The 27,765-nt window shown below is 46.6% G+C and overlaps 1 protein-coding gene across 3 annotated transcripts in view; it reads right to left on the reverse strand.

Annotated features, from left to right (window-relative positions):
• Positions 1–27,765, reverse strand: part of LOC116958432 (oxysterol-binding protein-related protein 2-like) — an 88,001-nt gene that overhangs the window by 28,676 nt on the left and 31,560 nt on the right. Inside the window, exon 1 of one of the 3 annotated variants that reach the window (XM_032981076.2) lies at positions 13,940–14,136. The exons of the other annotated variants lie outside the window; for them this stretch is intronic. The gene's annotated coding sequence lies outside the window, so the exon portion shown is untranslated. Of the gene's footprint in view, positions 1–13,939; positions 14,137–27,765 lie in introns of those variants that run through there. 3 annotated transcript variants of the gene reach the window in all.

Consider the following 27,765-nt stretch of genomic DNA (forward strand, 5'->3'; position numbering starts at 1 on the left):
TAATTGAGCACCGCCGCCCCGACACCCTGGGCCAGCGGCGAGCGAGTCGGTGATTGCACAGGACGCACGCGGGGAAGAGGGGAGCGTGCGTGCGCACGAGCGTGCCCGCGTGTAGTTGCTGGTGTGTGTGCGAGCATGCCCACGTGTGTGCGCGCGTGTGTGCGCGCAAGCATGCCCACGTGTGTGTGTGTACATGTGAGCTTGCCTCCACATGTGCGTACGTGCGAGCGTGCCCCTGCGTGTGTACAAGTGTGTGTGTGTGTGCAGACGTGAGCGTGCGCGTATGTGCACGCATGCGTATGCGTACACGTAAACGGTGCACAAATGCGTACATGCGTGTGCGTACATGCAAGCGTGCAGCATGTGAGTGCTTGTGCGCGTACGTGCGAGTGCTTGCTGCGATAGCTGATGGGTGAGAGCAGAAAACAAAAACCATAAACAACACGACTGTTAGGCAAGGAAGATATTCGAGTCTCAAAGTTTGCACGGAGATGTTCAGTACTCACGAACGGAAACACAATGAATCCCAACGGCATGACGCCAATGGCACAACCCACATGTCATTGGTGAAAACAGACGATTCTATTTATGCAACAATCGAATCTATTTAATGTACGTACTCGCATGGCCTGGCAAACTCGCCAAATAAGTCAGATACAGGTTGCCCCTCACTTTATGCAGAATCAGCTTACTCAGCCACTGGATATATGCGGCTCACCTATTTCTATCCAAAATTCACGAAATGTGGTTTCAACACACTCATAGGCAGCTATGCAGTCGGACATCAGGCAAAAGTTTGTCTTGTGAGTTTTTTTATGAGTTACAAGCTACTGTATTTTGTTCCGAAATTTTATGACAAAACTCAAGCATTACCACCCCAAACACAGAACGCTTAATTCGACAAACCCTTTGCAAGTGACGCACAGCCGATCCGCCTGCATTTGCGCGCTTGTGGAATACCAACGGAAGCCTGTCGCTCGTACCAACGAGCGAACAAACACGACGACTCGCTCCACACAGCCGGGCGGCCAACGCACGTCACCGTTTCACCTGTGTCACACCGCCGCCGCCGCCGTCCCTACAGCCGCACTCCCAGACGCCCGCACGCACGCTTCCCAGACTGTTCCATTCCGTCCGGAGGCTGCGTTTGCCAGCTCGCCACCACCGAGTGGGGGGGGGGGTGCTAGCGTGGTTGAGGTGGGGCGGAGGGTTGTGTGTGGGGGGGGGGGCGGTGTCCACAAGGTCCCACAGGTACGGCCGACTGCCGACGAGCGATCGGCCGGCGCTATCCGCTCGGAACCGCGTGCGACGTCACCAGGCGTTCGCGGTTTTGTTTGCGCTACTTGCGCCCGGGAAGATGGGACAGAAGGATAGGTTGGCGGGCAGGTGGGATGAATGGACGGGTGGGCGGGCGGGTGGGCAGGTAGTTGGGGGGGGGGCCTGATCGTGAGCGTCTGAGAGGACAGTGGTGAAACTGGAGATTCGTCTTTTTTAACGAGAGAGGAGGTTTGGCGCTGTGGGTCTCTTTGGTTGGAACACCAGTGATTAATAAATTACGCTGGAGATTTGTTTTCTCCTGAGGCTCTTTTCTCTCCCTCCTCCTCTTTCCCAACTGCTATGACCAAATCTTCATGGCAAACGACTCTCTGTGCTTTTCTGCCTACCTCCTGCGATCCTCTAAGAATGCAAAAAAAAAATCCCCCGAAACCGGTACAGCGTCCATGCATGTATCACGAGCGTAAGAATCAATATTTATTGATTCATTTTATCCTATTTATTGGCTCTTAAAAATAAACTCAAATAAATGTATGTTTTGAGCTTTTGCTACCAAAACATTTATAGGCCTTGCCAGCGGGTGGGTTTGTTCCGGAGTAGAATTTTCTATTAATAAATCATTTTCTGAACGCCACATCTCCAAACAGTTTGGCGCGCACTGCAAAATATACAACCGCTCACTCGCCACAAGAATCCTTAATTAATTAGTTTTAAATTTAGCTCGTCAAAACGCACACCAGCGGTTGGGGAAAATGAAAACCGTTAAAACTAATTAATTATCGAGACTTCACATACGGTAAAGGTGCAAACACGCACACACACACAAGATTTAACGCGGGCCCTAACGAGACAACTCGAGACACCGCAAATTCCATTAAGCCACACAAGCCCTTGCATTCCAAAAAAAACGCTGCCAGAATAATTACTGGCAGCTCTTAAATGTGCGCGGAATTTTGCCGCGTTTGAGTCAAAACAATGCTAAATGATAACGTTGACAATGTCAATGCATGGGGCAGGTCACAACATAACTTTTGTGTGTTTAGTTTGCTGTCCTTCCCCCGTACCTCCGATTAGCGTGGTTGGGTACGTACGGTGCGAAAGAAGTTCAACATACAAATATAGTGTACATGCACAGCCCTTTCGACTGTCCGCTGCTGGATGAGAGGACACCCCCAATGCCTGTTGAGTTATTTTCATCACAATCCTCACTTCACCATGGCGGTCAGTGTGGGTTGGTGATGGTGGGGAGCAGAGACAATACCACAATGGATATTTCTGCACTGATAAATCAGCCCAGAAACAGGCCACAACACCTGTTTTATACAGGGTGGATGCCCATCCAATAACTATCCAGCCCCATCGTGAAATGTGGTTGTATTTAGATGTTACGTAAAACGTAAACTGCACTGTAATTTGTATGACAACATATTGCATTATTTATGCACATTATTCTTGCGGAAGATGCTTTTAAAGTTGAACAAGAAGGTATAAGATAAAACAAACAATATGAACAATGAAAAAGAGATGGGCAAAAAAATCGATTCTTAAAGCAATTTGTTTTTCGAAAAGAGTATAATCTAATTGTGATGGCATGTTTAAAAATGGTCAGAATCTAAACAAAAGTTCAACGGGTATTGAGGAATTGCAACATCCATCTCATGGTGGGACCCACCGACAAATGTTTGCACAATCCACTGGCCAAATGCCTTTTTGCGAGCGTCGGATATTTGACCAATGCATTCCAAGCGATGGCTTTGGACCTGATTGATGCTACCACCCATGATGTTTGAGTATTATTTGCACAAACTAGGCACACAGAGGCCCCATACTTTCACTATAGAGAGACTACGAGCGGTCGGTGAAGTAAATCCATGCCACCAATCGCTTAGCATTATGACTCAGGTGGGCTCGGCCATTAAAGCGGTCGAGCAATTATACGTCACTGACGGACTCGCCGCTTTCAGTCGTTACTCGGCTACAAGTCACAACAAGCTTACGGCACCCTATTGGCGTATTTCTCCAGTGCCGTTCATCATCATTATCACCAGCTATGGATGAAGGCCTCTCGCAGATGTCAACACCTCACACGATCCTGTGGGTTTCATAATCCACCTTGGCACCTGTACGCGAGCAAATTTCAATTGTTCTATCTCCTCGGTAGACGTTCCCCATTGGGCGAATTCCCTCCTTTATCTGCCACTCCCGGGTTAGTTTGACGACTAGCAGTCGTAATCCCTTCTCGTGACAGGTCCTGTCCCGGCCCACTTGATTTTCTTTCACAGTCATCACATCGCGTATCGTTCATGAGAGCGCTGCTCGAGTTTGAAGGCTGGCGAGTTTGGCAACTCCGCCGAAGTGCTCCCACGCAGGAGTAAACTGGAACATCCATCCAGAGAAAGCAGACCCACACAAGAGAGCACTCAAACAAGTCCTGTAACACAAATGGGTCGGCAACTGACTTGCTGTGCTGCATCCGAGGGACCACGTAGGAGATCAACAACCATCAAACAACCGGTCTTCAAAGTCCAGAGTTAGAGCGATGGCACAGTGGTTAGCACTCCGTGCTACCAAGCCCGACAACTTGAGGTCAAACAGCCTCCACGGCAGAGAGAGCTTGGGCAACCTTCATCCTGCAGTGTAAAATAAAAGGGCTGTAAATGGCACTACATGACCACCACACCCAGATAGCGTGTTCAGCCGCATACCAGCCCTACCACCATCTATTATGCAATGCAGAAGAGTGAGTGCATTAACGTGGCAATAATGTATGAATGGGCGATGCGTGAAATCACTTCGTGAGCTTAAACAATAATTACTGTAGCTGCTGATTTATGTGTTTACACAACCCGAGTGTTATGCATGCAGACACCGACCACATGTATTAACACAATCTATAAAGTGATTGATCTATTCCATTCACCGTCAGCCAGGATCTATTCCATTCACCGTCAGCCAGGATCAATCCACTGCTGGATGAATGCCTCCGTCGCCATCTCTCATACTCCTAAGATGTAAATATCCACATAGAATCAGCACACGAGCCCATTTCACCGCTCCATCTCCCCAGTCGACGTCCTCTCAGGAATGTTCCATCCCTTGAATGCCACTGTCATGATTCATGACCATCGGCCATCAGCCCCTCTAGTGCCTGTCGAAGCCCACTTACTTTTATTTACAATGCGATCTATGTTTTTAACCTGTGTTTGCTCTCTAATCCAGTGCTTCTCAACCGGGAGGTACGCGGAACCAGAGGAGTACGTGGCAATGTCCGAGGAGGAACGCGAGGTGATTTATAAATGTGTGAAATTATATAATTAATTAGAGCCTTTGGCGAATAATCATGTATGAATCTGCCAATATAAAATAATTATGATAATATTTCAATCCATATGTAACCTAGTACGATATAGAAGACCTTTTTAAACGCATTGACCGTAAACCATGTGATTTCCAACAGTCACCAGCGAGCGTGAACAAATTCCGCCACGCATGCAGAGCATCCCGTTTCATTTTTTGTTTTCACTCGCAGTTAGTAGGGAGTTAGTACACCTCACAAAACGATACCTAACAAAACAATTGGTTCAAATATTGATGTTCGTTATGCATACATTTATTTCTCCGAACCATGTTGACTCAGGCAAGGGGGCAACTCGATTGAAACAAAATTCAACAAGGGGGTAAGGTACACAAGGTAGCCAACAAAAGGTCACGAACCACTGCTCCAATTCATGTGATGATTAAATTACTGCTGAGAATGAATTACATCAGCGACCAATCAGGGCACGCAGAGATCCGCGGGCATTAAGCAGCGCTTGCGTATCAATTAAGGGACGCTGGGTGTTAGTGCAGATGAGAATTTCCAAAATATGCTATACGTGTCATGTAAATGAGAATTACATATTTCCATTTAGAAATTTCGCAGCTAAGAGTACACCCACCTGGCATCAGAAAGATTGACATCACATAACTATTTAAGTCTCTCTTCAATTCACCTTTTTATCCAGACATGGAGCACACCTTTGACATGCCCTATGTCAATAGAACCGAAATTATTCATGCTCAGAAACAGATCATAAGCAAGCAATAAACCAAACGTAATAAGATTGAGTTCATCTGCACTGCCATTGGTTACGGGACTGAGCCCATCCACTCACTACATCACGGCGGGCCAAGAACTCGAATCGAACCAAGTTTCTTGATGGTGCCGAGGTCCGTGACGCTGACATGGCCATTATTATCAAACCCGCCGAGCCACTGGGTCACCGGCAGACGAAAATAGACTGAGCCCTCGCAGGGCGAGTTGTTTACACCGATGCGAGGCCATACGCAATCCACGAGGCGAAGATACTTTCCCCAAGTGAACATCATTCGGTGCAGTAGGGTTTGCCAGCCGCCTTTTTCAAATCAACAAAACATGGACAATAACTGCGGTCATACTGTACGTACTTCAAAGTGGCATGTGCTACCAAATGTGTGCGTTTGGAACAGCGGCGTCAAATTATGCAAGCATTGTAACGAGTCAAACCGGGTCAAAATATTTGCCGAGGCGACGCATCTGAAATGTTCTCCGTCCATGCTCATTGTGTACAAGTGGTAACAATTCGCAGTTCCCCGGTCTTTTTGGATTGTACCGCGTGTCGTTCGGCATGACGCCCGACGTTTCGCACACTGGGAGCTTCTTTAGAAAAAAAAATCGAAAACAAAAAAAATTCTTCACCGACACCAAGTTGGCAGTGGTGCACAACGGGCGCAGATAAGAAAAAAAAGACATCTTTACACCAATGGCTTTAAGTATTTGTTTAAAAAAAAAAACTCACGTTCGTTAATAACACCGAGCCTTAAAGGGAAAGGGAAATTATGGGAAACGTCTCGGGAAGTGGACTTTCCTCGTAAATTCCCGCAGACGCGCCCCAGCACGCGGAGCAAAACGTTGGGCATCGTGTCAAAACAGCACGCGGGAGCAACCACGAAACACATCAGTGAGCTGTATGGCACAACCGCGAAGAAACCTCCCCGATAGCCCCCTCGGGAATGGCCACGAGGTGGCACTGTGGCCTGCGCGTGGACGCGACGTTCGATGCGCCTGCACGCGCTTGCTCACGTGTCACCCACCCCGGCACCGGTGGCAGCGAAAATATCTGCATTTTAGTCGTACAAATTGTTCTTTTTGAAATTAAAACGCGAATAAAAACTAATTGGAGGGCGCGGTTAATTTGTAACGCGTGAGAATGCAATATTCGTCCTGCGCGCACTTGACACAAAAAAAATGCATCCGAAGGCGTTTGCGTTGTGTTTAAATACTCATTGGATTGCAATTAGACTGGTAGGAAACGTGGTGGACTGGAAGCCCAACCCGGATTAATTATCACAGAAGGCAGGGGATTAATTGTGTATGTCTGTGGATGTCTGTCCACGTGTATCCGGACATTCGGATATAAAAAATGGAGGGTAGGGGGCTGGGTGGGGAGGGGAGGGTGGGGCTGGGTGCAGTGTATGCGGCGAAGCTATTTATGTCCAAAATTTGCTATATTAGCTTTGAATTCACTCATGTGTTGGTATGCGGTCAGATGTGGGACAACATTGTCTCGTGTGTATTGTATCCGCTACTCGGCAGCCAGCTGCCTCGTACAATTTCGCTTTGTGTGTGCCCTCTTTTTTTGGAACACACACCTACCGCATAAAGCAAGAGAAATCCGTATAAACGCAACTATGGGCTCTCATGCCCGAGACTTCACCTCCATGATCAAACGAGATTGTAACCTCATGAGCTTTCTACTAACATAGGAACGAAGAGGCTGGCAATCCTCCGTGTCAAAAGGAGTTTAATTGCTAAAACGCTGAGTGGCATTCAGGCTGCTGGTGCATAAGTGTTGTAAGGCATCCACAAGGGACACTGACATTACAGAATCTCCATCATGACCAACGTCTCTCAATTCGTTGCTGTATTTTATATTGTTTGCTCTGCGTCTGTAATTTGGTGCCTGAGGTCACTTTTTGCGATAGGTGTGGCCGAGACGCTTGCAGTGATGCATAAACATCGTTTCTAGGAGGTTTCGAAGTCGCTAAGCGCGAGGGTTGTCACCTGTACTTGGTTTTCCCAGGATCTTCCTCATTTTGATGTAGCTGTCCCTGGGACAAATGTACATCTTCCCAGGACATTAAAAAGTTCCAGTATTTTATCAGCTGCAAAGTGATAATAATGAGACACCACTCAAGATAATGCATTTTACATATGGGCATCCCCCTTCTGGCATTTGTGAGATCTTTTGTCCTGGTTTTTGTGTACCTCAGGAGGTGGCAACCATACAGAGCAATGTATTAAATGGATTCCCCACCCCTTGCCGTAGGTCACGTCGCGCTACGAACTCGATGACCCGAGTTCGATTCCCGCTCACAGGTAGCAATTTGAGGTAGCCTCAAATTGCTACCTGGTGTGATGTGCAAACATCGCCACTGGGGAGACAAAGGTGGTCGGGCGTGATTGCTGGCCACTCACCCCCTCGCGTACCGTGCCGGCCTTCATAGGCACTACTCGCTAACAGCACTTGCCCCAAAGTCTGTTATGGCTATACCCCAAATACACACGCAATCAGCGATGCAAGGACTTGCCACGGCATTGCCGGTCACTCACACAGGAACGTGCAACAATGAAGCTGGATTTTTTTCCCTTTTCATTGAAAGGAAAGCTGCTGATTTTTATTGGCCAGCTGGGCTTCTTCACTGCAAGACACTTCCTTTATCGTGGAATATTGGCCAAACATCTCCATTGTTTTCTTTCAAGTTTGCAAAGATTAATTTAATTTTTGTCCCCGGCCCTTCTCCAAAATTAACTTCCCTTCATCACTTGGCGAAGTAAAAATGTTTCCTTTCCGTCGGTTGAACAGAATAAAAGTGTACTTAACGTAAGAGAACATAGATACTGGGTTGGTTTTAGGAGCACACAGCAGCATCGGAGGTCCCTGCTGCTTTGACGAATACCTAGGGGTTCCCTTTGTTTAATCGGCAAGCCAAACGTTTCCTTGGAAGCTACACGTACCGAATAAGCGAGGAGCTAAAGAGCCAGACAAGAGGCGTTTTTAAGAGATTTTCGGAAAACTTGTAATGAAAGGCAACATACTAACGTGCCTGGAGAATAATACTTTCAGCCCATGTAATTTCACTACCATGATATGTAAGACCAGAGACCTGGACGTCGACCAAGACTATGGAAACAAAGTTGAAAAGAACACTGAGGAGCGTGGAGAGAACACATTGATCAGAGAGCAAAGGCAAGTTAGAGATATCATACTGTTAAACAAAGTGGGGCTTGAGCAGGACACGTCGTTGGAAGGAAGCAATCATGGGCAGTAGTCGAGACTAATGATGAAGTGACAGATAAAGGAGTGAGCAGCGCCAAAGAGAAGCTCAGCTGCAGGAGATGGATACCGTGTGATTAACTGTCATCAACAGCCGTCACAAATCCACTGAAGAATCGATTGTTTTTGTGTTGTCTGTACTTTTTAGCGTGTCCTGTCTGTCTTGTACGTTTTGTATCGCTTGTTCTGTGGCATTGTGCCACACAGGGCAAGCTGCCATCAGGGGTCCCCCCCCGGTTAAAAAGAGACTACACTAAGGCTGGGCATCGAAATTATTGAAATTATATGTGACGAAAGATGCTTTGAGAAGCTCCAGAAATGTAAGCGTCAAATAATTGGAAATCCTTGTTTCGTCACGATTTAGTGTCAGCATTCACACATGATGAGCTTAAGAATGAAAAGGGTGGATCGTGACAAGCGAGAGTATTATTCAGTCCTGTAAGGTTTATAAGTGAGGCAAAGGTCACATGGGTACTACTCTTGGGATGACTTGACACCTCAAGACGGGGGAATTCACATCACTGGCATCACAAAAAAAATAGTGCACACGTTGCCTCCCGGCACCAATCATCACTACATGGGTTAGGTCCCAGATGGTGAAAAGATAGGCCCTGGACAGATTTCTGTTCAATGTCCCAAGAAGCGTGTGGCCAAAATTTTTTTTTATATGACGCTTGCCGATAAAAAAAAAATCCTCACATTATTCAAATTGTGCTTTGGGGCTGTCAAAGTCGCGTGAGACAAAGTGCCCATTCGAAACAGAGCAGTGCAACACCCCTGTGCGATAGAAGAGAAAAAGGGATCCCGCGGAAAGCGATGTCACAGAACATACACATTTTTCCGCACACCATACAATGGACAAGTGTTGCACTGCAGTAAAACTGAAGATTATAACTCTCAGAATGTGAATCAGATAATCAACTTGCTACACTTGAGACCTGTGTTTGATAACGGGCTGCCGAAACACGGATTCAAACCAATGTTCTCAGCAGTACCCATGAGCCAGCCCAGTCCTCCTATGCAAGTGAGTGTTTACTCAAGTAGGGCTCTTGCTGCCACTGTTGTTTCAAGGCATAGAGCCACCAGAAGCAAACACTGGAAGTCACCCCACAGCTGTTATCAGCTTAGATGCGGCAAACATCACCGGTCACCCAGCGGAGGTCATGAAGTCCTACTCTAACCTGCACAACCGCATCTGACAAAACGAGATAAGAGAAAGAATCGGCTGATGAGCCGTGATGAGATCAGGTAGTGGCTTCTGCAAGCAACAGAAAGAGGCGCAGTCAAATTCGAAGTGCAAAATGACACCGCGAACAACACTTTGGAGTGTTGCACTCCTCCATCACGAGAAGTCCAAAGTGGACTTTAGAACTGTGGACCTATGAAATAGCAGTGGGAAAATATTTCAAATCAAATGTATTTTTGCTGTACAGCCTTCTGCTGCCGACAACAAAGTCCCAAGCGCTCAATCTCCCAACTCCCCCTTTCCCAACGGCTGATGCAGACAAACTATTTAACTGTTAACTATTTTTATTTTAATATGCAAGGCCGACTGAGCTATACAGGTCTTTTTCAGAAGCGACTTGGCTACAAATATTATTCACTTTGTTCACTCTGTCTATGCTGGTATGTTCAACCCAGAGGATGAACACGAAATTTAGCACTCCTGAAATTCGTGGTCTGCCAGGCAAGTGTCTAACTGTGTCGTTGGCCGACTGGTTTTGCATCACGTACATTTTTCTTAGGTTTGTTGAATTCTCGTCTCTCATCTTCTTGTTGTATTTACCTCCGTGCAGTTTTACGCTATGTGTTGTGTTGATGTCACCCTATGTGCTATTTGTTTTATTACACCTGATGAAGATCGCTTGTGTTGCGGTCGAAACGTCGTGATTTATTTATTTTATTTTAATATAATTTTATGGTATTTCTACATACGTGACTTTACCGAAAAAAACAATGAGTAATTTATGCAGTCACGAAAGCTTTAATTCTTTATTATTTACAAATATTATCTCAATGAAGTGGCTTATCACGTGGAAATTAATAGCAGGCAAACACTCGAAACACATGTTTTTAAATGTGGAGGGAAAAACCGGAGAACCCGGAGAAAAAAAACACGCGACCACGGGGAAAACGTGCAAACTCCAAATATACAGGCGTCAGGATTGGGATCGAATCCACAACCTCCTGTATACCAAGTAGTTAACATCTCGCCACGGTGGTGCCAAATAAATAGACTATGACTATGAATATCAGGCAATCGATTCAATTGAATGTCAAGTTGAGTTGATTTCTCTGGGAGCTGCCATTGAGTTGTGTTACCATGCTCACAGGTTCGATGAATGTACTCTATCACCAAAAAATCGTGAAAAGAATTGTGCAGACATCATAATGCATTATACTACTAAAAAGAGTCTTGAGGCTCGGGCCAGGCTTTCCCGACAGGCTGAACAAAAACTATTGCGATTATAATACTTCCATTGAGTTTCAAGTTTACCTTAACTAAACATAAACGTGGACTGTATGTTCGACTAAAAAGCGATCACAAAGCGCCACCCAAGTCAAACTCTGTGGACTAGGCAGAACGACACGCTCGCGCACGAAGCCATCTGCGCTCATACTAGCCCATCATACAAGCCCATTACACAAGTCCAGCAACGCCAAAAAAGGCGTCTATCCGGTTCTTGAGCCGTCTGGCAAGCCCATATAACATTAATATCATAATAGGGTTTTTCCCCTTTTTTTCTGGCAACAAAACTGAAATCTTATTACACGGATTCATGTCTGCATTAACCACAATACTTGCAGTCAAAATGGAAACAAAAAACACACTATAATAATATATGCATTGTCCTTGAAACTGATTGGTCCACACCAAGGGACGGCTTTCTTTTGAGCCTCGACCCAATTGGTGCTCTACCAGAGGACGCCAAAAGGCGTACATTAATAATAATTATATTCTTTGGTTCTTTTGGTAAAGTCACGTAGATAGAAAAATGATACAAAATAAATTGAATAAAAATTATAAAAAAAACATTAATGTAGACTGTAGCCTGGTTCTTAACTTCGGTGAGTGTACTGGCAGACTATAATGTAGACTGCAGCCTGGTTCTTAACCTGAGTGAGCGTACTGGCAGTCTATAATGTAGACTTATTCTTGATTCTTTCAGTAATAAAAAAATAAAGAATAATAATAAGATACAAATTAAAAATTAAAACCACGACGTTTCAATCGCAAAACAAACGATCGTCTTCAGGAAGAAAGAGGGAGATGGTCACCTAAGGCAACCGTTTAAAAGGTTTCAAAAATGGGCGTGGCACAAGAGCAAAAGCTCCTGCGGCTAAACGAAGTGGGCGGGGCATATGTGCCCTGGGGTCAGAGAGCAACAATGTGAAGCACGGAACTGCCAGTATACTCACCAAACTTAAAAATCAGGCTACAGTCTACACTATAGACTGCCAGTACACTCACTCCGATTAAGAACCAGGCTACAGTCTACATTAATGGTTTTTTGTTTTTTATTTTTTTTATTTTCATTATTTTTATTCACTATATTTTTATTATTTTTCTATCTAAGTTACTTTACCGAAAGAACCAAAGAATATGAATTCCTGCAGTCACGAAAGTTAAGTCAACATTTTATGATAATTACTTATGTATCCATGACAGCCACGCTGAGTCCTCAGACTCTGTTTCACGAGGGTCCTGCATTCAGTTTTGATCTTTAAGATGTGGGAGTAAACCGGAGTACCAGGAGAAACCCCACGCACACACGAGATGAGGTAACGCTCCATCTCCGTACAGATGGTCACAGATGGAGATTAGTCCACTTGATGTACTGCCTTCTCCTGGCGAGCAAGGGTATGGCACACCTCCCTCGATTCCCGCGGGAAGAGAGTTTCACAATGCCGGCTTCCTCCACAGTGCCGGTTTACAGCAAGCAGCCAATGTGCATAGCCACCACCGCCAGGAACAGGCAAAGTCAAACGCGAGCGACGTTTTACTTCCGCCGACGCTGCCAAATCGGCAGCGGTGGTTCGGCGAATTCCAAGTCGCAATCGAGTTGTCGATGGTCGACAACTCCCTTGCCAGCCTTGCCACAAATACTCTGGACTGTGGAGGGGTGGCGGGGGGGGGGTGGTTCAGGGGCAGTCTCAGGGGTCAGACTCGCGTTATTGAACGCCGTGTGCCTCAGGGCCCATCGCTCCGCCGCACACGCGTGGTGGCTACGTACAGTGGGGGCGCCTTGTAGCAACATGGGGCGGTGGAGAAGGTCCGACTGGGACCCAATAATGTATCTTTGTCCATGTGGCACGGATTATAAAACGTATTCGTAAGACACTGGGCTTGCTGGTCTTCATTATAAAGTTCAGTTTCCCCAAACCTACCAAACCTGCTTTGGACCAGGCAATTACATTTTGTTGTATACGTAGTCTCAAGGCACGTAATGATTCCCACCCAAGGCAGCGTTTTGAAAAACCTTGCCTCTCTATAATAAAGAATAGAGTAAAGCATTTATTATTTTTTTATTTAAAGCTTTCGTGACTGCAGGGATTCATATTCTTGGTTCTTTCGGTAAAGTCACGTAGAAGGGAAACAATAAAATGATAAAAATATAAAACAATACAATTATCACGACGTTTCGACTGCAACACAAGCAATCATCATCGGTGTGAAAACCACACCTGATGATGATTGCTTGTGTCGCAGTCGAAACGATTTTATATTTTTATTATTTTATTGTTTCCCTTCTACGTGACTTTACCGAAAGAACCAAGAATATAACATTTATTATATTTCTTTGTCGCGTATTTGTCAACCATTTCAGTTTTGTGACTTACCATTAGCAGACAGTTCGCATACATGCAAAGTAATTGATTTTTACATGAGTCTACGCACGTATAGTGAAGCGTACATTGATTTTGACCACCGAATCGACACACGTTCATCGGGCACGTTCCGCTGCCACCGCGATTGCGACGGATTTCGCAGGACGTCACGAGTTATTCCGACCCAGCCGCCGGAGATTCGGTTTCTTTGTACCGAATGACTGTGGAACGCACGATGCCTTAACTGGCCAAACCTACATTACTTGAAAGGGAAAAAAAATAACTGATCGAGGATTGTGATACTTTCAAAACTCTTATAAGAAACATTTAAAATCATGAAACCCAACAGCGAAACGTAGACCTCTTCCAAAAAGCAATGGAAGGTTAAAACAATTTTTTAAAACGTACAATCATAACTCAAACGACCTTCGCGTTGAACGATTAACCCACCCCCCACTCTGTAACACACCTCCACTTACCTGCTGCTACTTTCAACAAAGGTGCACACGTGCCTTAATAAAAAACTAGCAAATTAAAGACGAACACTCTGCTCCTGGCTCAGTCTACAACTGGATGGACGGGCTTTGTAAGGGGAAAAAAAAAGGAGATATCGTTTGTTACACGTGCGGTAATGTGGCTACGAGTCAAATACAGCACTGTAAAAGGCCGGCACGGCGGCGGCGTGTGTGGCTACATGTACCCGTGCGATTTGGTCCCATTGGTCCCCATGTGGCGATGACGTGGAGCAAGCAAGGCAGGGTGTTGCCAAGTCGCCACACACATTCCGCGGCTCGCCTCACGCAAGACAGCGCGCGCGGCCCTCATTATCGTGCGGCGGCAACAACAACAATAACAGCAGCAGCAGCGGCGGCGGAAACATTATATAATGCCGTCGTACGATGCACAACCTCACAATGCCAAGATGAGGGCTCCAGGTTTTTTTTTGTTCGAACCTTCAATCCCATTCCTGGTTTTGAATTCTGACTTGAGAACAACCAAGGTCAGAATTCACAGAGGCGCGTCACAACAACAAATCACCTGTTGATTAAAATCGATTCTCACGTCGAGGATATGCGAAACAAACTATGCCCGTAAGAATCAATGTGGGAAGTGGCAGCGTTAGTGGGTTTGCGCACTGCGCTACGGAACCCTGCGGACAGAATTCAATTCCTGCTCACGACCAATGAAAGTAGCGAATATCTGAACCGTTTCAGGGCCTCCACTAGGTTTGATTCGGCCTTTTAAAAAAGTACCCAGTGCGGTGTGCAAACATCAGGTCTGGGGAGATAAAAGTGCTGGCCACCTAGCCCCCAGTGTGCCGGGCCGGCCTTCATAAGTGCTCTCTAAAAGCACTTGCCCCAAAAGTCTTTTAAGGCATTATGGGGGGGGTAATAATTGTTGTTGTAAGGTTCAATTAGTTTTAAATAATTCAACGTGAGGATTAAGACAAGACACACAACGAAAATTGCATTCAGAAAAATCAACGAATGTGTTTTTTAATGTGTTTATGTTGAACTTCTTTCGCACCATACCTAGCCAACCGTGCTAATCAAAGGTGCAGTACAAACAAGACGGATGGCAGATATTGGAGAAAATGAGGCAGCGCAGTTGAGACTTGACAAATCACAGTACAAATTCAACAATGCATAGGAGAAAATTGAGACAAGACAACCATTAGACACAAGACGCCCACTGCACACTATACAGACAGGACAGACGAGAGAGACAAAACCAACATGACAGTGCTAACACGACAAGAAAATAAACTCTTTTTATAAATGAAATCTCGACTAAAATTCATGGAAAAGCATCAAATCAATGTGCTGAGGTTATCAATGGGTAGGCTACAAATGACTAATCATCTGGGGGGTATTCCTAGTAAGATATGGCAATGCTCAATGGACAGTCACTGGTTAAAAGAGAGATAGGATCAAATTAACTAAAATACATTCAATACGTACTCATCGAGGACAATTCTGCATCTGGGCGGCTCAATTAGGCGATGTTCACCTCGATCGCAGAATGTGATGCAGAACACGGTCTTCAATTTGCTCATATTTGCATGATAAATCAACGTGTTCAAGGTACATTACATCTATGACTTGAGTTGAGAAGCGTGACGCCATGAGACTTGGCAGAGCTTGATATTAATCATAGTACGAAAACCAGTATTTTCAATGTATTGACGGTACACCGGTGCGTGGTATATATATTAAAAAAAATCACAATAATTGTCTATTTTCCCCACGATTCGCAACCCCGGACAGAGAATCTTGCGGAGCGCATCAAAATCAGTTCTCGTGATGTCGAAGCAGTCGGACAACGAACATTATGAGCAGCTGAACACGAAGCTTCACAGTCTGTTGCCGTAGAGCAGCACCCAGCCTGATGACGATTGGCTCCATGTTCCAAAGGGAGATTTGACTCGTGGCCCCTAGAGACGGTTCCTCAATTTATTTCCGGAATTATTTTTTGGCGGATAGTGGCATCAAAAGATTGTGACTCATGTCACGCATTCGAATGGGAAATAAGCTGCTGAATCTAAGGCAACTTCTGATGGGGAGTCTGCAGCTCATTTAAGGGCAACGGCGACATCGTCAGACAGTTTTACGAGGACTGGTGTATTATGCTGCACCGGTGTACCGCCAAAAGTCCATTTATATTTTAAATTAAGGCTATGGTCTTCATGTCAGGTGAAGTCTCCTCTGCTGAAAAGGCCCAAGGGCAGAGATCGTTCCAATTTGGCAGCTCTATGCCAGGCGTGGACATGCCACGTTTATATCGCCGGGGAGAAGGCGCTTCACATTCTACAGAATATGAATATGGTAAACCAAATAAAAGACTGCTCAACTTGCAATCAAAAAAGTTAACTCGGGCCTCTCATTCCTGTGGGGTCAACACAATAAGTACCGTTTTATCGAACGTGAACCTTCGGGATAAACTGACCCCTGCCAGAAGAATGTTGGTATATCCATGCTGTGGCTAAGAGAGTCGGCAACAGAAACGCGCACTACCCCGAGTAGGGGTTTGAGGCAGCAGCTGAAATGCAGAGTTTGAGCATACCTAACCACGCTAGTCAGGGCGGATGAGTGAAGGGGGAGGGGGGAATGAAGGGGGACACCCAAGATCAGTTCAGATATCACTTGACGCTGGCGTTAGGCCGTGATCGGGAATTGAAAAATCGGATCGTCAGGTTCACAGAGCAGTTTGCACGAACCGTTGCCCCACCGCTCCACCCTGTCGGATATATTGTAAACCGAACCTGTGAATTAATACAGGAGGCAGGAACTATTTAAATGCACACACACACAATCTGTAAATTAACCAAGGGGCCACAAAAGCAAACAACACAATCATTAAAACAATGACAGTGTCTAACACTAGAACCCCATCTCCCCTCGGTACCCTCCCCATACGCCTCACCCCCCACTTCAAACCTTCACTTCTCACGACTACCAACTCCAATAGCCGATTGCTATGGCAGCCGAAGCCAAACACAACATTGTGTCCACGCAGTAGACCGGACGATGTCACGTCTAACAAAACCAACAGCAATCACAACGCCACGTGGCATTTTCACACATCACCTACGGGGAACTTCCCTCCACCTCCCTCGCTCTCCACCTCCCCAGCGCCCTCCCATACACTCTCACTGCAGTCGTGTCAGCGCATGTCTCCACGTAATGGGGCGTGGAAGCAGCTAGTGGTGGCGTCACAACTCCCGTCAGGAATTGTCACGATACGAATTGGGCGATTCGATTCGAGGTATTCTGTGCGTCACGCACATCATCACAGCGCCATCCAACAACCATTCCTCCTCCTCAGATTTGGACGAGAGAGGCATGTACGCCACAAATTCCGGCTCATCAAACAGGCTTCGCGTGCCATTCAGTGGCGATTATATTGTAACCGCCACAATGAAGCACCTTCACTTAAATGGAGCTTCAGGATTCTCCATTCAAACCAATGGGTATTCTATGGGCAACACCAAGGCTGTCGATCCCGTTCGTTAGAATGGTTATCCCTGCAGCAGCATCGTCCATTATACCCCCATTTCTTTAAATGGAGATTACTGCTTCACTAATTTAAATAAAAAGGGATTCTTTGGAAAGCTTAGGAATCAATCATATAATCCTCATTCACATGTTAAGGTTAATTCCTAGATATACTTTAAATTAATGTTATTCTACTGGACAATCCTGGCATATGCATATCCAACCATTGCCATTCTTTGCCAGCTTAGGAATTGTCTATGGAACTGCCCCCCCATTCATTTCAATGGCGATTCTGGGATCTTCATTCAAATGAACAATGTCCTTGTGTCAATTCCAAGGATCATCACGAGGCGGTGTGTTTTGGCAGCAGGAGGACACAATGTGGCAAAGGGTGGCATCCACATCCACGCCCATTGTGGCAATGTTGGGCAGCTCAGGAACCATCTATATCGCCGGCCCCTCCCCACCCCCCATTCGTTTCAACAGCGACTCGACGACCACCATTCAAAATTTAAAAAAAACATGCGGTTGAGGGTGGACGGTCACGCCCCACGCGAGCGTGCGCCACAATTTGCCGCAGCTTGATGGCGGCTCCCCACGCTCTCTCGCAAACGTACCCGCGCTCCCTGCGCTAAAAAAAATACCACGACCGCCGCGCAGAAACCATCCCGCGAGCGATCCGGCGCGCGCACGCGCGTTCGTTCGGGCTGCGTCAGCTCACGGCGCTTCAAGGGCACGCCGTTGCGACAGCAGAAACTAAATTAAAGGCTGTCAGGTTGGCGGGGGGGGGGGGGCAGTGGAGGCAGTCAGACACAGGCGGGAGTTGAAGGGGGGCAATGCTACTGTTGTTCTCTCACTCGCTGCACTGTACCACACACCTAGGCCACGGTGCCAGAGGGCGATGCCAGCACCGCAGGCTCAGCAAACAGGACCATCTTGTGTGCATACCACCGGCATGCCAGGCATATTTGCAGTATCTTCTTTGGTTATTTCGGTAAAGTCACGTAGAATGAGAATAAAGTAATAAATTAATAAAATTAAATAACAATAAAATTCTCATGACTTTACCGAAAGAACCAAAGAAGATGAATCCTTGCAGTCACGAAAGCTTTAAATCGAAAAATGTTTGCAGTATTTCACCGTGTGGACCAAGACCGAGGGTGTCGTTGGATTAACCCGAGGCATAATGATGTACTTTGAAAGCCACCCTTGTTGAAGAGAGTGCCACACAGCTGCTGCCTTCTTCATCTCCAGCCACCATCAATCCACTGCTGGATGAAGGCCTTCCCCCAAGCGTGGCTCTCTCCCTTCCAAGATCCTGCGACTCAACGATCCAACCTAGCACCTGAAAAGAGCTGATATCATGGTTCCGTCTCCCCCCGGTGGACGTCCTCTCCGAAAATTGTTCCAACCCATGGCTGTGTTAATATACAATACCTAAGTGTGTGACGCTACGAAGTCCCACATTTTTCCACTTCTGATAAGGGATACATTAGTGTACTGTGCTCCAATGCGCTTCTATGTTCCAACGTCGATACCTTGACCAGACTGCAATGGCCAGCGTGGTGAAGTATGCTCAAACAATGACCGAGCGACACGACACGTGGGGTGGCCTTCATTTAGCAGTGGACTGACAAAGGGGCTGCACGTTTTAAACAGCAGCAGCTAACGCCCGCCCCGTGTGTATACAGTGAGGGGAAAAAGTATTTGATCCCCTGCTAATTTTGTACGTTTGCCCACTGACAAAGAAATGATCAGTCTATAATTTTAATGGTAGGTTTATTTGAACAGTGAGAGACAGAATAACAAGAAAATTCAGAAAAACGCATGTCAAAAATGTTATAAATTGATTTGTATTTTAATGAGGGAAATAAGTATTTGACCCCCTCTCAATCAGAAAGATTTCTGGCTCCCAGGTGTCTTTTATACAGGTAACGAGCTGAGATTAGGATCACTCTTAAAGGGAGTGCTCCGAATCTCAGCTTGTTACCTGTATAAAAGACACCTGTCCACAGAAGCAATCAATCAATCAGATTCCAAACTCTCCACCATGGCCAAGACCAAAGAGCTCTCCAAGGATGTCAGGGACAAGATTGTAGACCTACACAAGGCTGGAATGGGCGACAAGGCTGGAATGGGCTACAAGACCATTGCCAAGCAACTTGGTGAGAAGGTGACTACAGTTGGTGCGATTATTCGCAAATGGAAGAAACACAAAAGACCTGTCAATCTCCCTCGGTCTGGGGCTCCATGCAAGATCTCACCTCGTGGAGTTACAATGATCATAAGAACGGTGAGGAATCAACCCAGAACTACACGGGAGGATCTTGTCAGTGATCTCAAGGCAGCTGGGACCATAGTCACCAAGAAAACAATTGGTAATACACTACGCCGTAAAGGACTGAATTCCTGCAGCGCCTGCAAGGTCCCCCTGCTCAAGAAAGCACATATACATGCCCGTCTGAAGTTTGCCAATGAACATCTGAATGATTCAGAGGACAACTGGGTGTAAGTGTTGTGGTCAGATGAGACCAAAATGGAGCTCTTTGGCATCAACTCAACTCGCCGTGTTTGGAGGAGGAGGAATGCTGCCTATGACCCCAAAAACACCATCCCCACTGTCAAACATGGAGGTGGAAACATTATGCTTTGGGGGTGTTTTTCTGCTAAAGGGACAGGACAACTTCACCGCATCAAAGGGACGATGGACGGGGCCATGTACCGTCAAATCTTAGGTGAGAACCTCCTTCCCTCAGCCAGGGCATTGAAAATGGGTCGTGGATGGGTATTCCAGCATGACAATGACCCAAAACACACGGCCAAGGCAACAAAGGAGTGCCTCAAGAAGAAGCACATTAAGGTCCTGGAGTGGCCTAGCCAGTCTCCAGACCTTAATCAAATAGAAAATCTGTGGAGGGAGCTGAAGGTTCGAGTTGCCAAACGTCAGCCTCGAAACCTTAATGACTTGGAGAAGATCTGCAAAGAGGAGTGGGACAAAATCCCTCCTGAGATGTGTGCAAACCTGGTGGCCAACTACAAGAAACGTCTGACCTCTGTGATTGCCAACAAGGGTTTTGCCACCAAGTACTAAGTCATGTTTTGCAGATGGGTCAAATACTTATTTCCCTCGTTAAAATGCAAATCAATTAATAACATTTTTGACATGCGTTTTCCGGATGTTTTTGTTGTTATTCTGTCTCTCACTGTTCAAATAAACCTACCATTAAAATTATAGACTGATCATTTCTTTGTCAGTGGGCAAACGTACAAAATCAGCAGGGGATCAAATACTTTTTTCCCTCACTGTAGATGCACAGATCTCTTATAACCTTCGGAGCAAACGCTTGCACCTGTGCCGTTTAAAATCATTAGAAACGCTACGGATAAACAAGTCTAGTTATTGCACGCAAAAAACAATTACACGCACTCAAAAGGAGAGATTTGCATATGACGGAACGGCCAAAACACCGTGTACTGGCGATTTGCTGCACTGTTGGCATTGGATAGATATGCTAAGACGTGAATAGAAAGCCCTTGGGGGGAGAGTTAAACACACATTCATCTGTGAATGCCGGCTGTTATAGAAATGTGTAGGTTGAGCTTCGCCCACACCATCGTGGTTCAGAGATGAAAGTGTGAACCGTGGCTCGAGAGGTCCGGAAAAACTGGCGCGCGTCCGTGGCCCTGCGGATTATGGTAATGTAGATAATAAAGAAAGCTCCTGTGGAGGTTAGCGGTGAGGAATAATAACGTGGAAGATTGTGTTGCCAGTAGGTCCCTCCTAGCACAGCTTCCAAAGCGAGCCCCCTTCCCAGGGGTCCCTCCTGGGATAGCCCCTGAAGCGAGCTCCCTTCCTAGGGGTCCCCTCCTGGCATAGCCCCCAAAGCGACCCCCCTTCCTAGGAGTCCCCTCCTGGCATAGCCTCCAAAGCGAGCCCCCTTCCTAGGGGTCGCTCCTGGAAAAGCTCTCCTCCACCCCTCGAGGTTCTCTAGCACAGAGAACCCAGTGGGCAGAGCCAGCCAGGGAGAAGCGAGGTGGCACATGCTCAAAGCTCCGCAGTTGGCATTCCTGTAACACGTGGGAAGTAAGCCTCATCCTAGCGTCATGTACTTGCCTGTGGTTACAAAGTCACCCTATCTGTACAGGGGCAGCACAGCAACTGTGCACGGGTGCATTAAAGCCCGTCCGTTCACCAGCCTACAGGGTGCAGCAATGGCGTGCGGTTTTTCATGCACTGTGCTATGCACCCGGTGACCCGAGTCCTATTCCCGGCCGTGCCGAACATCAGTGATGACGTTAGCAAACCGACACGGCATGGGGGACGCCTCCATTCCGCAGTGGATTGAAAAAGGGTCTAAAATGTAATTAATTTATTGTATGGAGACAACCAAGAAAAAATGGCGCTCGATATATTTTGTTCTTCCAAGAAGGTATTTATATACAGACCGTGCAGTATTGCTTTAAATGTTAAGAAGAGCGAAATGGCAGTGGGTGGGATGTGTTCCCCGGGGCACGAGATGACGATCGTACCATGCGCGGTGGATAAGGCGGACTCGCTCGCTCCCTTTGAAGAAGCCATCGATCAAAATGATTAATCTGGCCCACAACTGCACGGCCGTGTGTGCCACAATCACGCTCCGCGCCCGTCGCTCGTCTGCTCTTGCGTCCCAAACTGTGACGCAACAGAACCTGCGCTTTGCGTTCAGCTCGTGTCATCGTCGTAAACTCGGCCAGGATCGCTCCACCCCCAACCCCCTCCCCCCCCCCCAAACCAAAAACGCTCTCAAGAGTGTCCTGCTATACTGGGACGTTTGGCCAATTCCTTCGTGAGACTCTCGAAGTTTTGGAGGAAACCGTAGTGCCCAGATAAAACCCACACCGCACGAGAGATAACACTCAGAACCCACGCGCATGACAGGTCAGCAATCTACATGCCTTGCCGTCTCACACGAGCCGCCCAGCCCGCACGCATCATTGAGCTGGTGTCATCTAGATCTGTCGACCTCGTTTAAAAAATAAGAAACGGCCCCAGCTGCAAAAAAGCCTCTTGTTAAATAATAAACGCATTCACATTCAGTCAAGTTCTATAAATGCATTCGAAGAAACGACTGTTGCCGCCAATAACACAACAACATTTGCAGCAGTTGCCAGGTGTGGTCCTGCACCACCATGAGTGAGCAATGTTCGTCCGTTTCTGTTAAATTACTCTCATCCTCGATCAGCACATCAAAAGATATGCAAACTGCAAATTCCAGAAACAAGACAGTATGTGGCGTTTTCATGGATTAGCTAGTTTACCGGCTTCACGTGAAGCAGCATGAATCACCACCACCAGTGGTAGTTTGTATTCGCACGCTGCTGCATGCTGGAACGCACACACACCCCATCATCTTCTTCTCCCCTCCAGCAAAAATCATTGCAAAGTTAAAGTGCCCACGTGGCTCAATTGAACTCTGGGTGGTGCTCACCTCTGTTGGTGGAAACTCCACATTCCAAATGGCAGACTAATCTATCGCCAAGACAACAACAGTGGTTGTGGTGCTCTAATTTTTCAAACATTAACCAATGACGCAAGTTTCTCAAATACCCCAAACACAATCTGTCTACCCTGGCAGTATAAATGGGTTACATGCACGGTTAGTAGATTGGCAGGTTGCATGTGGTGGGGAAAAGTGAGGGTACTTCCACCTTTTCCAAGACATCTGCACAGCGGTGGCGAAATGATAACTCCCTTGCCTGGTGTGCAGGTCATTGATTCAATCCCAAACCTTGATGCCTGTATATTTGGAGTTGGCATGTTCTCCCCGTGGTCAAGTGGATTATTCTCTGGGTCCTCTGGTATTTCCCTCCAGATTTAGAAACATGCGTTGAGAGTATTTATAAATTCAACATGATTAGCCACTTCGTTGAGTTATCATTTGTGGCCAGGTCACTTCCGAAAGAGAGCTGATGGCTCAGTCGGCTTTACCTGGTAAATAAAAGTTGTAAAAAATGGTTTAAGATGGCCTCTCTCGATCTCCTGACAGTGGAAGTACTTCCGCCAGCAGTAGTGTGTGTGAGCATTTGCAGGGCTGTACCATTAGAATGCTTTAAGCGGGATTTGAGCTCACCACATTCTGAATGAGAAATGGAGCTGTGCAACAGGGCTGCCAAGAGCGATAAAAATATTTGTAGTGTGTCGAGAAATTACGCTGGGAAAGCCGGCAAAAAAACTATTAAAAAAACAAAATAACAGCGGCCATAAAAAGTATCCGCATCACATAACAAAAGTGTCATTAAAAACAATCGTATTTCTTCTCATACCCATGAAACAGATTTAAATAATTACTCGCAAATTACTCAATTGGGAAATGCGTAGCAAAATCGTTGCACCCTACTGCACAAAACTTTGCAGGACCCTCCTGGAAAAAGAGTCGAGACTCGGCACGGATTCTGTAGTTAAACGGCTGCAACAAATAAACGAACCCAAGTCTCCAATCGCGCAGGAGATTAAAGACGTGTGCGCCCCGCACTCGACGAGGGGGAAGTCACTTTGTTGTTTTGTCTTATTGGACTCAGACGTATTTTAAGAGCCTAAGCCCTGGGAGGATAACAACCCATTTCCACAGAGGTCATGGGGATGAGATAAAAACTTGATATGTAGATTTTAAAAAATATATATAAAATACAAACTGCCACCATGAAAATTACTACCTGTTTGGGAAATTATCCATGGTCGTCCTATGACTAGACTTGCCTCCAACACAGGAATGTGTAATTTACATCACAAGCTCACAGACAACGAGCAGCCATATCAGCAGCAGGGGATGTGATGAACGTGTTGGGGGAAACTCATTGAAAGCAATACAAATCAGCAGGAAGCAATGGACATGTATGCCTTTCCACCATATATTGACAGAAGATGTGTGTCCACCAACAAATGAATGAAACACGTCAGTGTGCATTTGGAAGTTTAGGCACGCATGTGTCTTTTAGTGTGTATATGTCTTTGTGGGGACCGGTAGTGTAGTGGCTAGTGTCCAGTGCTACGAACCCGGTAACAGCAAATACCATTGATGATAATCTGTACCAGTACTGGGCCTTCCCGAGGCCGACTCGGCCTCAAATGGGTACCTGGTGCTGTGTAAATATCGCCACTCAGGATAGTGCTGTCCCCCCCCCACACCTCCGATTAGCACGGTTGGCTACATACGGTGCGAGAGAAGTTCAAAATACATGCATTACATACACCCACCCCCTCGTGTGCTTTGCCAGCCTTCATAAGTGCTCACAAACAACAGCTCGTTCCCCAACAGTCCCTCAGAAGCCCCAAAGAAACCCTCCGGCTTCATTGGCAAGCGGCGTGGCTCCGTGAACCCCCGACTCTTCTCCGTTCCGCACCCAACGTGCCAGCAGCCTTGCTGACTCAGGCAATCTGGAGCCCACGAGGGGGGTGGGGGATACGCAGACACCATACCACGTTCCAGTGACCACTGGGAAGCAAGCCAGTGTGATTTGAGGACCAGACAGCTTTAAAGGGCCTAGCAAGAAACCACCAGGCGGTGTGGTTAATTTTTACTTGGCCGCGAGGCTCTAATTACGAAGGGAACTGTGTATATATTCTCCCTGGTTGACCTACGAAACAGTCCTGGCTGGCATCGTTGGGTCACTGTGGAAGAGAGAAACACGTGGTCAATGGCGTTTCTCAGATTTCAGGTCTGTGTTTGTGGTGGTTTTTGTAAGTGCCAGAAAAGCACAAAAATTATCTTGGGATCATGTTTAGTTTATTTTCATTTACAGCACTGTCAATCCAGGAAACCCTACTTCTTATTAATAAAACAACTTCCATGGTCAACATCAACCTGCACCTTAAAACGTTGAAAAGTCAAATATCATCATGGCAAGTCACATTGTTTTCCTGTTCCAATAAGCACTGGATTGGTGACCCTTAATTAGTATTGGAAAATCTGCATTTACTGTGGCAAAGTCTGTATGACCATAGTACTGTTAACTTTCATAACAAAAGGAATTCCAACCGCAAGTTGTAATTCTTGCTAGTTATGAACGCTATTATGACTTATTACACTCGTTTACCCACGTGTAATAAAAAGGGTGCAATGATTGCTACGTTTTCCAATCAAGGGGGCAATTGTCGAAATTTTTGGCAGATTCGGGCCATGACCCCAGCACACGATGGCCTGCGCTCTTCTCCGAATTACATCACATGGCACCTTTAACATCACCTGAGAAACAGGCGGCTTGTACTTTGTGGTGAATGCACCCACGGGGATGGCCTGCAAGATGCAACCACAAATCTCTGAAGCAAGCAGTGAACTAATTTGCGTTTATTGACCCCGGTTAGGATTTGAGCTCAAGCCAGTAAATATTAATGGTTCACTAGTAACTAAAAAATGCCACATTAAGTCAATAATTTGTCATTATGGGTAGGCCAATTACTGACCAAGCTAAATTTAATTTCAGAGGAAACCAGGAAGCCAGCGCACACGTACGCATATGAGCCGATAGTGCTTCAAATTTGACCGGACGGGTCAGCATACTGCCGTGCAGGTAGGGCATTCCACACTATCTCTGGCTGCAAGGTAATGGATTAAATGTGTGCGTCTCGATAGCCCAGCTATATAAAGGAGCACATGCCGGGAAGAAACAAGAGGGCACGCTTCCAATTTGCCCGTGTTTTTGTCCGAGCAGGTATTCATTTGGGAAAGAAAAGCGCAGCGATTAGCATGGTACCCTCATCCTCCTCAGGGGGACCCTAAAGCAAGCATGTAACACGCATCGTTTCGGTTGAACACAAGTGCTACAGTAAGCCGTGCAGTGGTGGCTATGCATGCCTGTAATTCAACACTGTGGAGGTGAGGGGTGAGCGGATTCCACGAACGTCAAACCGCCTTACTGTGGCCATTGAGGTGCAATATCCTGGCTTGCCAGGAGAGAGTGGTCCAACTAGCACGGACTCAAAATGTGTCATCTTCATGGGATACAGCCTTGACCCCCCCCCCCCTCCTCGCACGTGTGGGTTTCTCCCCAGGTGCTACGGTTCCCCCTCCCCCCATGTATAAACCACTTGCGTTAATTGGCTTAAAAATCGTAATCTATACGCGCCTCCGTGTTTGTGGAGCGCAGCATTGTGCGATGCAGTCGCATAAACGATGCTATACAATAACGAAAAACTATTGTTAACGGTGTGACCAAGGTCGAATCTGCAGCTGCTCCAGCCCTGATTTACTCCAACTCAAGAGCATGAACGAAAAATACATCCAAGCAAAACAGAGACCACTGTCAAATTATAACGGTTGGCTCTCTGAGTGTCATGCGTGACCAGTGATGCGGATGTACAGAACTTTAATGCACAGACATTCAAATACATATATAACTCGGTTTTCTATAGTCCCTTTGTCAATCGACTGCTGGATGATGGCCTCCCCATGCCATGTTGGTCGTGGGGGTTGTTTGACCATACTTCACCACGCTCATTAGTGCAGGTTGGTGAAGTTGGGGGGAGGGGGGGGGAAGAGGCCCGGTACAGGTATCGGATGTCACTTGCCACTATTTTAGAGCCCAGGTCAAGAATCGAAATTGGGGGGGGGGGGGGGCTGGCTCAGAGAGCAAGGTACATAAACCACTGCCTCACTGCTCAACCTATTGATGCAATATAGGAAACTATAAAACGAACAAAAATAAACACACGGCTGGAGCATTGGCACAGTGCTTTAGTGATGCTTGTGACATGAACGTGGCGGACTGAGTTAAGATATCCCAGTCATGACCAACAGCAGTGGTGAGCGATATCTTAACCCTTTCCAGTTCCGATAAATCGGAAGTAACAGGCCATACGGGAGGGCGTGTGGCACAGTATGGCGCCAGCTATCATAAGACTGCAGTCGTGTCATGACAGTTCTCTGCGGTGAGTACAAATTCTTTAAAAACATCGGTACTATGCCTCTCTAAATATAATGTTAACCGCTTGCGCGTTCCAAGATTCAGCAGTGAACGGGACCCACCCTGCAACTTGCAGACGTCTCGGAACGGGAAAGAGTTAACTGGTCCTGACCGCTACGACACCAACCCTCACATCGACCAGCACGGTGAAGTACTCCTCCAACTGACGGCGTGGCATAAAGAGGCCGTCGAGCGGCAGTGACGTGACAAAAGGGCTGTGCGTAAACATTAGGCACTGCTGTGCTGCACGACCTCAGAGCCAACGATAAATTAAAACAAATGTTACTGTGTATTTGGAAGGGATGATGTGCAGAGGGCATGAAAAAAATTGCCTTGGCTGGAGCCAGCCCTAACAAGGGCCGACTGCTTGG

The sequence above is a fragment of the Petromyzon marinus genome, chromosome 3, assembly GCF_048934315.1.
Source record: "Petromyzon marinus isolate PM22_M1 ecotype Great Lakes invasive population chromosome 3, UKy_Petmar_22M1.pri1.0, whole genome shotgun sequence".
Taxonomy (NCBI): domain Eukaryota; kingdom Metazoa; phylum Chordata; class Hyperoartia; order Petromyzontiformes; family Petromyzontidae; genus Petromyzon; species Petromyzon marinus.